The sequence below is a fragment of the Heliangelus exortis genome, chromosome 10 (assembly GCF_036169615.1).
Source record: "Heliangelus exortis chromosome 10, bHelExo1.hap1, whole genome shotgun sequence".
NCBI classification, from domain to species: domain Eukaryota; kingdom Metazoa; phylum Chordata; class Aves; order Apodiformes; family Trochilidae; genus Heliangelus; species Heliangelus exortis.
Window position 1 is genome coordinate 6,334,822 of NC_092431.1, and position 12,786 is coordinate 6,347,607.

General features: G+C 42.9%; 2 long non-coding RNA genes across 9 annotated transcripts in view; one reads left to right on the top strand and one right to left on the bottom strand.

The window, feature by feature from the left end:
- LOC139800382 (uncharacterized) overlaps positions 1-12,786 on the bottom strand; it is a 64,995-nt gene that overhangs the window by 11,933 nt on the left and 40,276 nt on the right. For 7 of the 8 annotated variants that reach the window (XR_011727728.1, XR_011727729.1, XR_011727727.1 and 4 more), the window contains one exon: positions 1,059-1,156. This is a non-coding gene — a long non-coding RNA (uncharacterized lncRNA). Of the gene's footprint in view, positions 1-1,058; positions 1,157-2,959; positions 3,460-12,786 lie in introns of those variants that run through there. The other variant, XR_011727733.1, reaches the window with a different exon arrangement.
- On the top strand, positions 3,473-4,736 carry LOC139800383 (uncharacterized). The gene is made up of 2 exons (XR_011727734.1): positions 3,473-3,967; positions 4,434-4,736. It is a non-coding gene; the product is annotated as an uncharacterized lncRNA (long non-coding RNA).

Consider the following 12,786-nt stretch of genomic DNA (forward strand, 5'->3'; position numbering starts at 1 on the left):
CAGTGCTGATGTCAGATTCTGCTCACGTTCATTTATTGGTACCATTTGAAACTTTGCTTCTGTTGGGTATTGCTGCTGGGAGCTACCTCTCATTACACTGAAATACCAGCAGAATATCTACTACAGGATACTGATTATGTGGAACTCCGGTTCTGGTTTGAAAAATCAGTGTTGCAATGAGGCTTCTCAGTCTGGAAATCAGAATATGTTGTGGGCTGTTTCTGATGGGAAGGAAGCCTCAGGACAGCAGATCTCATCCTTTTCCCATTTACTGAAGCCTGGACTTGACAATATACCATTGGTATCACACTGGGTTTTCTTCTGGGCTTGATGGCTACTGGATGGATTAAACTGAAACCATGACACACACAGGTGAGGAAATGCACAGGGAGATCCATGAAGGGGAAAAAATGTAGGAGTTGAATCATAAGTTGTATCTTTGTTTGTAAAGCACACGTATAAGTGCCTAGGGGGTTCAAAGGACCCAACTTCCCACATGGATGTTACTGAGGTGGAGTTAACAGTCTATGGTTTGTGTCTGCAGAATCTCAGGCCTCTGACTCTGCCCAGAACATAGCTGAGATCTACAGCTTGCAATAAAATCTTCTCTTTTCCTTGTCACCCAGAGCCCATTCATCTCTCCGTGAGTACACAGATTACTAACACATGCAAGGTGTGAAACCAGAGCACAACAGTGAAGGGATGAGTCAGTAGTGAATAACCACAGTTACAAACATAGATGTGATGTCATCAAACCTTCAGAGAAAAAGTCAGAAACTTAAGAAGACATAAAACCTTATATAATAAGCTATAATATTATACCCTATATATATTATAATAATATATTATATATGTTATTATATAATATATAATATATATATTATAGTATAATTATATATGTATTATAATATAATATATAATAAAGCAGAAGCTCACTGAGGTTTAACCTGTTTCAAAGAGCAAAAGGACAACTGACTGAGAGCTGCCCACCCAGCAGAGACTCACTGGGGGAATGCAGTGGAATGGCACATGAGAAATGTTACTAATGCTTAGCTTACCAGCAAGTTGGTCCCAATCCATGAGTCTATGTTTTGGCAATAAATAGTGATTGTCTTCTTGGAAGCTGTGCAGTGCTTTTATGCCCAATAAAAGGCACCTAAAGAAAAGTGATTTGGGAGTAAAAAAAAGTGATTTTTAGAGATTTTAGAGTAATTTAACAGCCCTGGTGAAGTGAAATAAAGTAAATGCCCCCATTTTCTTCAGCCAGACTTTAGGAGCCATTTTTCATAAGGCTTATATTTACCACCTTGTTTAAGGAGTTATCATTAATCATTAATCTTTGCTAACACTGCATTTCCAGCCTGCAAATCCCACAAATACCACTATTCCCAGTCTCCACCAGCTCACTGTTTCCAACTGGTTTGCTGAGTTTGTGTTTCCATCCCATTCATCTCAGCTGGGCCCAAGATAAAGGACAGCATAGCAGCTATCCACCAGCAATGGAAGGACACAATGTCTACAGAGAGAAAGGGATGAAACGCAGGAGGTAAAGTTTCTTTGGTTTTAGTCATTTCCTTGATTTTGCTTCCCAGCTGTTTGTGGGAGAGGCTGTTAATTCACTGTCAACAACCATCATAGTTCAAGGTGACATGAATGGTGAGTCTTCAGTCTTTTGCACTGCTCAAAAACAAGTTATACTTCTTTTTTGTTTTTTTTTCTTTCCCAGCCACTCGGGACTTTTCATTTCTATCCTGCTGCACTTGTTGATCTCTTTGCTGTTTGCAGGTGGTGGCAAGGGGTGTGTGTTCACAGCAGTTTTGTGGCTGGGACAAAAATTCAGATTGCAGGACATGTTTCTGGGAAGACACCTGATCTGTGTCACAGCTGCAAGTGCAAAACAGGAATCCCAGAGAAAGCAGATGGAAAGCAAAATTTCAACTCCTTGTTTCTCCAGGGAAACAGCACAATTGTCTTCAGCAGAGTGCTATTACCTTGTGATTTCACATATTGTGATATTGCACATATCAGAACCTGAACCTGGTACTTTAGAGCACATGATGTAGTAAACTTCCCAACTCTAGCAAGCTTAGGAACTGATAAACCTTTACTCCATCACCCAAGAAGAAATTCTCTGCTGTACATAGTTACTGCAAAACTGTCACCACTTGGTCTTTGTTCTTCTTTAATGCCAAATTCCCTTACAGGGAATTCTTCCCTTAATGCCAATTCTTCTTACAGGCTTAGGGAAGCTTTGCCTTTTCTCCATGAAAAGGGCATGTAGAATTTAGGCTTTCCAAAAGAAATTCAGGCTTTCCAAGATACATTTCAAGTAACAAAATAGGAACTCCACTATAGAACATGTGTTGCTGGAAAGCCCTTCCATGCATCAAGAGACACTATTAATGTGGTCATATTTTCCACCTTTTCTTTCCCAGAACATTCTAAATCTAAATAAAACTTTGGTAAAAGTAAGAGGGAAAAGGGCAGATACAACCAAGGGCTCTTGAAAACTTAATAGGAAAGCAATGAAAGCATCCACAGCTCCAGAATTTTCACAAAGCCCTTAGTATATTGTATTACCTGGTAATGCTATAACCAATGTGATTATTATTGGCTGAAATCAGGGGGATAATGTTAGGAAAAATCACTCTACTAACTTCAGGAAACACAAAGCAAAATTTAAAGGATACAGGAAGCCATTCCTCTAAAAATGCATTTCTAATCCAATTTCTACTTCTGTGCTTGTCTTGCTATCAGGCAGATGAAACCTATCATCTGCAAAAATCTGTTTATTCTTCAAGGGAGAAGCAGTTCTCTCTTGATCTGTGTTTTTCAGACATCAGGTGGAAAATAATCAGGGTTGTATAAAACCAGAATTTCAGTTTGGAGGGCGGGGGTAAAATACATGTAAGGGATAAGTAAAGTCTTTCAGTGAAAGTTATGAGTAGATTTTGCCTACTGAGTACAATAGGCTTTGGGTAAATCTTCTTAAAAGTGCCTCTGGTTTTAGGTATCTCACTACTGTGGGTTTATTTTCTTGGCTTGAAAGCCAGCAGCCAAAAGCAGAGGGGCTCATAGGGTTTAGGGGTCAGGTCAGAGAAGATTTTAAGGTGCTCTGGAGCAGCAGATGTAGCCACAGTTGGAGACAGGAGGTTAAGGTCCAATAATTTCCACTTCTGTAGCAACCTGTGATCTCATAGATGTTTCAGTGTGTCTTTCAAGAGTCCAGATTTTTTTTTTTTTTTTTTGAAAATAGGTTTCATTGCTGCCTTTGAGGAGAAATAAAACAGTTATTGCCATGACCTCACAAATTATAAATAGACTTAAATGGAAGCAGTGAGTCAAGCTCAGAGCTGACAGCTAAGATGCAATTTAGATTTTTGTTGATGCTGATAGAGGGTCCATCCTCAGGGACTTCCTTTGTCTGACTCCAATTCATTCAGCCATACGGGAAGGGGAGGGAAGACTTAGCTGTAACCTATACAGGAGAAAACAGAAGGAAGATGTGTGACTACTATCCCAACACATGGGTGAATTAAATAACTGTACAGTTAAAATGTACCTCTTTGCAGAACTCACATGAGCATCAGCTCCTTTGGATAGAGAGGAAAACTAAGCAAATGTGATGCCACCCTCTGTCCTGGGTTCACTTTCCATTAAGACAGTGCTGCCTTACTGGTTAAAAGATGAAAATTCACCCTGTATTAATCAAAACAATATTAGAATATGACCTAATATCTGCACAGGTGAAACCAATGGTAATAGCCTGTGCTACACAGATCCTAATTTAGGCTTCTTCTCTTATTAATTGCAACAGTTTTCTATGGAGTGCAAACATTACATCACATCACAGAAATCTTTAGGTAGCAAAACCTTTGCAGCTTGGGCTGAAGCAGGGAAGCTGAGGAGGTTACAGGAGGACATGGAAAAGCCAAAGGAGGTCACTGGATGAGTCATTCACACCCAGGTATTCACAGCTTCCATTTCCTGGTTCCCATCACCAGACAACACTTGCCTTAGCACATTATTCCCAGGTTTCTAAGGTTTTATTTTAAAAGCCAGAGTGCAGACTTTGGATGATCGCAGACGACCAATCATGCTCCCTGAGACAAAGATTCACACAACCTGGTGAACTCCTCCTGAACATCCTCCCCCTGCATTGCTGCTCCTTGCCATCAATATGAGCCTGACAGGACATGATGTTAAATGAAATCAGGATAACAACAGCCATGGGAGGTCAATAAATTCATATGGTATACAATCAAATCTGTGACTGGAACAGGTAGATTCTCGCTTTATGAGATCGTGGGAGTTAACTTTCATTTAGCAGAAATCGGTATTCAGCCAACTGAGGCCCTTCTCTTTTACATACAGATAGGCTCCTCTGTTCATCTGCATTCTATAAAGCCTTGTTATTCTTCTGTGTTTATCAGATCTGTGATATCAAGGAGAACAGAAAACGTATGTGATATCCGCCAGCTGGATTCCATCTGTCTTTTCTCTGTGGAGATGGAATTTCAAAGGCTACATCCTATTTACTGTCACACCCTCTCCCGACATGAGAAGCTAAGTCTAAAGTTTGGCCAAAGTGATGGAAAAAACAGTATCTCTTTTGTACATCACAACTATTTCCCTACCTACACAAAAGTGGCATTCTTCTTGTTCTGGCGTGCACAATGTATTGTTGCACTATATCAAAACTTTGCTATTAAATAAAAGGAGTCTGGCCAAAATTATTTCGGAGAAAGTTTTTTTTGGTGTTTCTGTTTCTAATTGGACTCTGTGCAGGTACGTGTTGGGTTGTGTACTGGAGCAGGGAGTTTGTGATTGACAAGCACAAGTATTGTTTGATTACACTAGAGGATATGGTCTCCTAGCATTCCTGTGAGGGGAAAAATACACCTACCTTAAAAGAAGCCCAATTTTGGTGCTCTCAGAATGATTGAGGCTTTGCCATTCACTTCACCACAAGCCCTAAGGGACTGAGGAATTTAAGTTTCTCAGGATAACACCCAGGATGGAGCAACATTATTGCAAACCAGCCAGACTCAGTGATGTTTTCTTGCCCCGACATCTAGAGCTCTCTGCTCTTTGGGTCCAGCAGCTGCAACATTTCTGGTGCAAACCACATCAGAGAGGAGGATGAGACACCTCAGTTTTAGCCAAGGAGCTGGGAGGTGTAGCCCTGTCCATTTTCTCTTCCCAGCAAACAGCACAGAGCACCCGTCCTTTCCCACCTCTCTACTCCTGAGGCTGCAGAGCACTGGAACATGTGAAGGGCTGGGGCTGGTGCCCAGGAGCCCTTCCAGAGCCTCCTCTTTCTCCCTGGTGTGAAGCAGATGTGCATGCCCAGCAGCAAGGAGGAGCAGGAAGGGCCAGCACAGACATTTGGCTGCCCTGCAACTCATCTTTCACCACCGTAGAGGATTTTCCACATATCTTTGTAAAGCTTTTGTTAATTTACCTTTATTTTACCCTTTTTTCCAACACTGGGAGTGTGACTTCTTTTATATATCTCCCAGATGAAGGCACTTGTTACATGGATCAGAGGCACAGGATGAGCACTCTGACTTTGGCCAGCACATCCACCTCTTTGTAGTGGCAGCATCATTTCTTTGGGTTATTTTCAGGGGCACATGCACATTCTTTGATGATTAACCAGGTAATACCAGCTACATGCTCAGACATATCATCATACAGACAGCTAGTGGACCACATACAATCAAAAAGGCCTTTAATATCTATAAATTAGTTATCCCTGTGAATATTGCATGCTCTTCCCTGGTCCACAGCCACATGGAGTAACATCTACCCAGAAAGTGTAAGGAATTACATCTGTGAGAAACTTGCACTGGCCTTTCCACTGAACAGCCTGGGACATTATGGGTTCCTATTGAAAACTAGGTCTGTTGACCAGTGAGAGTACATACATGCAGATGTATTGATTATTTTGAAACCTTAAATGTGTCAAAATGAGCCTTGGTGGGTACTAGTTATGAATTCCTATGCATATATGATTTTTTTGTTTCATGGGCACTCTTCTAGGAAAACATAGACATGGCTATCACAGGTTACCCTCCGTAGCTAGGGTGGAATTTATTTCAGTCAAGTACAAATAAACACTTGAGAGAGGTGTTTGGTCTCCTCACAGAGCCAGAAGATAACTATAGTGGTACCTTCACCCTATCCTGTTACCCATCTCTGAGGGATCCATCTCTGCAGACTACTTGGTTAGATGAGATGTCTTTCATATAATGGGAGTTGAGCTAATTATCTGGCTGAGGCTAAGGGAACACCTGTAAATAACTGCTCGATGATTTAACTGGAGAGTTGGTTAAGCTTTTTCTAAATGCTCCTCTGATATCCTCCCTCTAACCTCACTATAGAATCATATAGAATGATTTCTCTTGGAAGGCACCTTAAAGATGGTTCCAAAGCCCCTACATAGGAAAGGAAACCTTCCACAAGATCAGGTAAAGCTGGTGATCTGACAAACAGCTCAGCTCTTGGTGTTAAGCAACCTGGAAGAATCTTGAAGTCCCAAGAGAAGCCAACTGAGTGGTTACTGAGCTCAGCTGGCTCAGCCAGTCCCTTGTGCACAGGCAAATTAATTTTGTGCTGTGACCCCTCCATAGTCCTACAAGCAAAGTAAGGTTGTCTTGGGAGTCTTTCATGGTCAAAATGTACTCTTCAGAGTTGCTGGGAAGCTAGGAAACTCAGGAAAAGTTCCATCAAAGCCTAAGGTGTTGGTTGGTGTATTTATGGTGGAAGATCAAATGACCTCTTCTGAGAAGGGGTTATGTGCTGGAAGTACAGAAGGTCAACGTAGAGAGTTTGGGAGGGATTCCCACGGGACCTAGTCTCAGAGGCATAAAAATGCAAACAAATCTTGAAATAAAATATGAGTCAAACAAGGATGGAAATCAAGCCGAGGAGCCCAGATAACTCATGAATATTTTAAGGGCATGCCAGGCCCAGAGGCAACTTCTAAGTTGCCAGCACTGTCGCCTGCAGATTTTGCAATGGATCCTACATTTCAGGATAGCTAGAACCCTGCCTTGGGTTCAGATCCTATGAGAAAGGTTGCTGAAGGAGAATAGTTAGTTTAGAGCAGCCTGAGGCATAGAAATGGTATCCAGTCTCTATCAGAATTTGTTATGCAGATAAGTCTTGGCTTGCCAGCCCTAGAGCATGGTATACAATTTTCTATGAACAAATAAGAGTGTGAGCATTGGAAAGGCAAGTTCCTCCACAGTTCCCTCACTGTGCCTTAGGGCAGCACTTCTCAGCATGAGGAGTTCAGTCTTTCTGCCCATTCCAGCTTTGGCACCCTCATCTCTTTGCTCAACAGAAATTCTGGACCTGGTTATCATGCATGTGAGTTATTCCAACACACCCCCCCCCAAATGTTCCTCACCTGACAATGGCCTTGTGATGCCAGCTGAAGCACATCACAAGGATGCTTCCTGCCTTGGAGACTTGACAAGCTAAATAGACAACACAAAGAGTAGGAAGAAGGAAGGATTACTATTAAGTGGTGATGTACCAAGAGATTAGCAGACTCCCTCCCAGTCACACAGCAAGTCAGCGGGACAGCTGGGAGCAATGTCTACAGTTTCTGCATCCCTCTATTGTTCCTTAAACACAAACATCTCCCCTTTCTCTTTTTGCTAAGATGAATGATGGTTCAGTGGCAAGAGTTATTATATAAACCATTGAGCATCAATCACACAACATCCTTCAGTCGTTACAGACTTGGGATGGATTTCTCCTGGTGAGCTGAGGGCTGCAGATCTCAGCAGGTGGGAATTGCTGAAATCTGCCCCATACAAGGCAGCCCTGTGGTGGGCAACCTGAACTAGCAAGGGATGGAGGCACAGGCTCATGTAGCTGAATTTCTGAGTGTCTTTTCACAGTGGTGTGCTTCATCTGGTAGAAAATACCTTCAAATTAATCTCAGTATTATGGCACTTAAATCTACCAGCACATCCAGGTCTCCCTAAATGCCGAGTCCTGAAATGGGTGCCTTTCTGGGGGCATAAATACCTTCACAAAATTAACCCATTAAAAGGCTGACCACAACCACACAATGAATGTAGGACCAGGAGTGAAGGACTGTTCTTACAAGGCAAGGAAGCATTAATCACAGGATTAACCAACCTATCCTGATCCTTTTGTATTTCAGATCAAGGCAACCCCAGTTCCTTCTCAACCTCTGACAAAGCAACTCTCCTGCAGCCTGGAGCTCAGCTGAATTCCTAGTTGCATCTCTAATATAAATAACAATTACAGATTTCTAGTCTAACCACTTGAAATAATAAATTTAATGGATTGAAGACCTGGAGAAAGACAATGTGTTAAATATTCCATTATTTTCTTCAAACCACTTTTGTAAACAGTCATGAAATATACAATAAACAATTACCTTAGATCCAGAGCCAAATGCTGCATCTTATAACTCGAAAGACCCAGCTAACACACACAGCCTCATGAACTCTTGATACTCTCATCTGACATGCAGGACCCTTCACCCTCTGCTCATGTGGCATTCACCAGCCCCGGGGGTAGCACACGGGTCCTCCTCTACACCTTACTTCAATTTTAAATAAAGTTTCTATCCAAGGGAAAGGTTCATGCCTGTTTTAGACATCTCCATCACTTCTCACACCTCTGGTGCTCTAGACCATGGTGAGCAGCAGTTACTGTAGTGAACAAAACTGTCCAACACCTCCCAGGAGAGCATGGCATATCATAGAACTGAGGAATATTAGGATGGTTTGGGTTGGAAGGGACCTTGAAGATCATCTAGTTCCAACCTCCCTGCATGAGGTCTAGACGAGGTTACTCAAAAACATACTAACATTCCACTAGACAGGTTGTTCCAGAAATAGATTATCCTTGGTGTTAGAATGAGCCACTGCAGTTAAAAAAAAAAAACAAAACAAAACAACCAACAAACAAAACCCAAAAAACAAAGACCCAACACTTTGAGTGATATTTGGCCCTTTTTAGAATAGGCCAAAGAACTTTTAGTAGCCATCTTCCTCCTGGTTTGTAACATATGCAGGAGTTAACGTTTACAGAGGGCTTTGTGTATTCCATTTCTCATTTCCTTATCACTTTCATTTAGTAGTACAGATCCAGTGTAGGTCCATGTTAAGTCATGTCCATAAAGGCTCCAGGTATGATAGTCAATATTTCTGGCCATTTTTCTGGTATTCTCACGCAGTAACTTGCTAAGCTTTATATAATGGCCCCCAAAAAGAAAAGATGTTGAGTCAGATCCCAGAGTTAGGTTACACTCTGTGTGCAAAGACAACAAGGGCAACTCCAAAGAAATCAGCCAGGGAGGAAAAATATCTGCATGGCAAAAGAAAAATATCTGCATGGTAAAAGGAAGGTGTGAGGAGCAGATACAAGCACCTGGCTGTTTGATTCACTCTAGGAGGTCAGGTCACCCTGACTTTGTCCAGGAGAGATAGGGACCTCCTTTGCTATTTCCCTGGAAGGACCCAGGCTCCTTCACTCCTTCCCTACACATTCCCCAACAAGTAGTCTTTCCTGCCTGTTCCTTGAAAGTGAGACTTCTCTTCAGACAATATAATTTTGCACCATGAAATGGGTAACCTGGGTGTAGCCAGACTCCAATAGAGCCCGACTTGGTAATGTGGTTGTTATCTTCAGTTAATGTCTTTCTAGCACCCTTTTCATTGCTGGTCCTGACCTGCACAATCTAGCCTAGCCCAGGAACAAAAATCCCACCTCCCTCTTGCCTAGGAGTCTTTCCAGGCTGTTGAACCATTCGAGTCCTCTTCTTCCAAACAGCACTAATGGAAGCGAATATTAGCAGAGCTTGGCCTGGAGTTTAACTCAGGATAAAGATGCAAATGTTGGAGCAGCAGGGCAGGCAGCCAAAGCCTCTTTCATAACGGGGTGGGTACAGCAATGTATGTGGGAAGCATGGTATTCCTCAGACGTAATGTGGCACAGAGCACATCCAGCACAATGTTGGCTCAGCTCTCCCTGGCACCATCCTGCTGCTGCTGCTGCTGCTGCTGCTGTTGTTTGAGGCTCCTGGGTCAGATGCAGCCCAGGCAAAAGCTTTGTGGCTCCCTACCCAAAGAGTGGCTGTGTGCAGATGTGCTCAGTGTGCTTGGCTGCATCTTGGGGTTGTTGGTTGGTGGCCCTTGGAGGTGAATGCACAAGCAGGTGGCCACAGTGGCTTCCTGGCTCACAATCCTCCCTTCCTCCCCATGACCATCCTCCATAACTAAACCTTTCCATGCACTGCAGGGCAGGAGGGGAGGGGAAGAGGGAGAAGATGTTTGGAGAGATGCAGAGACATCTGTGAGTTGACTGTCCATGATCTGTGTTGCAGCTTCATCTCCCATTCACCTGTGAATTACACACTTAGAAAGTGCCACACGATTTGCATGGCAGCAACAACAGAATCAGGGGGGAAGAACCTGCCTGAATAATATCAGGAGAAAACCAGAAGACTGTAGCACTTGCATGAAGAAATTATTTTATGAACAGCACAAGGCATGATGATCCCTTATTGCTAAGCTTTATATAATGGCCCCCAAAAAGAAAAGATGTTGAGTCAGATCCCAGAGTTAGGTTACACTCTGTGATTAACCTAGATTTAGCATTGATGACAAATTCTCTAGAACTTTCTCACTCCTGTGCAGGAAAAACTCATGGCACATTGATCCTCTGAGTAAACTTGACCTCACCAGAAGAAGTAACTCCTAGTTTCTGCACAGCTGTCTCAGAAATAGCTTTAAAGGCATGATCTCAGAAGGGCCAATTCTTCAATATTACATAAAGTTAGAGGGATCAAACAAACATAAAGTTAACTTTAGGAGGAAAAAGTTCTTCAGACAGCCAGAAGAGACCATTATGATTCTTTAGAATTGCTTTCTTCATGAATTACAGGATTTTACCTGATAATTTGTGAGTCCAGGGAACACTTTGACAATAAAAATCAGACCATTCCCAAGCCTGACAGCACCATGTGCCAACTGAGTGATAAGCACACCTCTTCCTTAACCCTTTGCCCCAGTAATGGAACCCATAAAACAAGAATAATGCCATCTCATAGCAAAAAATAAACACCCTCACTGCTGTACAGCCCTGTTTGTGGCAGAGAGGAAAAGATGAAAAGAAACTTTGAATATAACCTTCCCATACAAAGGTTGCCCCAACTCAAAGAAGACAGATGCATGTCTCAGGGCTACCCAGAGAGCAGCCAGTGCATGGAGAGTGCAGCATTTCAGAAAACACTGGTTTGACCTGACCAAAGCAGCTTTTCTATGAAGATGAAGTCTCCGTGTCTTAAGCTTGGATTCAGTTCATTCATCCTTGGCCATCTGGCCTAAACCAGTCTGTTGGTAGCCCATGAGGAAAGGCAGGTGGCTGCTTAGACTCTTCTCTTCAGATAGGATGATTTGCTGTCTGGAGGTGTCTGTCCTCACTGGCTGTAGCAGGACAATAAGTCACTGGGTTAGGTTGAAGGGCAAATGTTTGGATGGATGAAGAGCAGTGAGATAGTTTCCAACCTGAGCTTGTACCCATATAGCTTCATGTCAGGATCAGTCAAAGTGCTGCATGATTTTTGATGAGGTTTCAAGCAGGCTGATGGGAGGCTCCACCCCAAAATGAAGCCCTTGTGTTTTTCTCATAACCTTGGGAAAATCACATTATTGAGATTTTTAGGAAGGCATCAGATAGGCTCACAACCAGGCTTAACTTCAGCCACCTTGCAGTACATCACTAAGCTGGAGAGTCCTGCTACACCACGTGTTCCTCCAGGGTGTCCTGACTCCCCCACTTCTTCTCAAGATCTGTGTCTGTCATTTCCAGAGGCAGTAACTTTGTTTTTCCTTGGGAAACATCAGACAAAACAGATTGTGGGAGTCCTGGGTTCAATTTCCAGCTCTGCTTGAGGCTGTTCAGATCCCATCTGGTTGGAGAGCCTTCAGCACAGCTGTTTTCCAATCCCACCGTGTCTTCCACTGACCTTGTGCTAATGCGAAGCAAGGGACCACAAGATTCACATGGACAGAGAGATCCTGGAGCAGAGGGGTAAGGATATGGATCTGGGGGAGAGGAGGAAGAATCTATGTCCAAGGGCCACCTACATACTTTTGCACTTGAGTCCTGGGAGCAGAGGGGAGAGGGGATCCTCACAACCAAATCCCCTTTGAGCTAAACCTCACTCTCTTGTTTAACAGCAGAGAATGAAAGCTGGATTTCTGCTGGACACATCTGGGACATCCATCACAAAACCCATAGTTATATTCCCCAGACTAATGTTCCCAAAAAAGATCCTGCTGTCTCTTGCTGAGGAAGCCTCCACAAGCTCCACATCAGAGGGGTCTAGGTCAGACAACTCAATAAGTTTACAGTGTAGCTCATCACCTTTTATACATTATTTTACTGGCCTCGTTCCTACACAAACAGTATTTTAAAGAGTATTTGGCCTTTGTGATATTTATTTAGAAAGAAAGATTTCCTCTATCTTGAAACTATCTAAACCTGGCTTCCCATTCAGACCACTAACCTGAGATGAAGGAGTACATGGACTTTCATGCAATGCCAAAGAACTCAGAACAAAACAAGGTATCTCTGAGTGGCAGAGGGGCAGTGTGGGGGCAGGCAAATCCACTTGGGCCCTTCAGCTCCCACAGAGTTTAACCCTTCACAGTCTGCCCACTCAACTGCACCATATGGTATCTATGTTTCCACTTCAATCAGGGTGTCCTGCTATTTCAGTTCTGATTT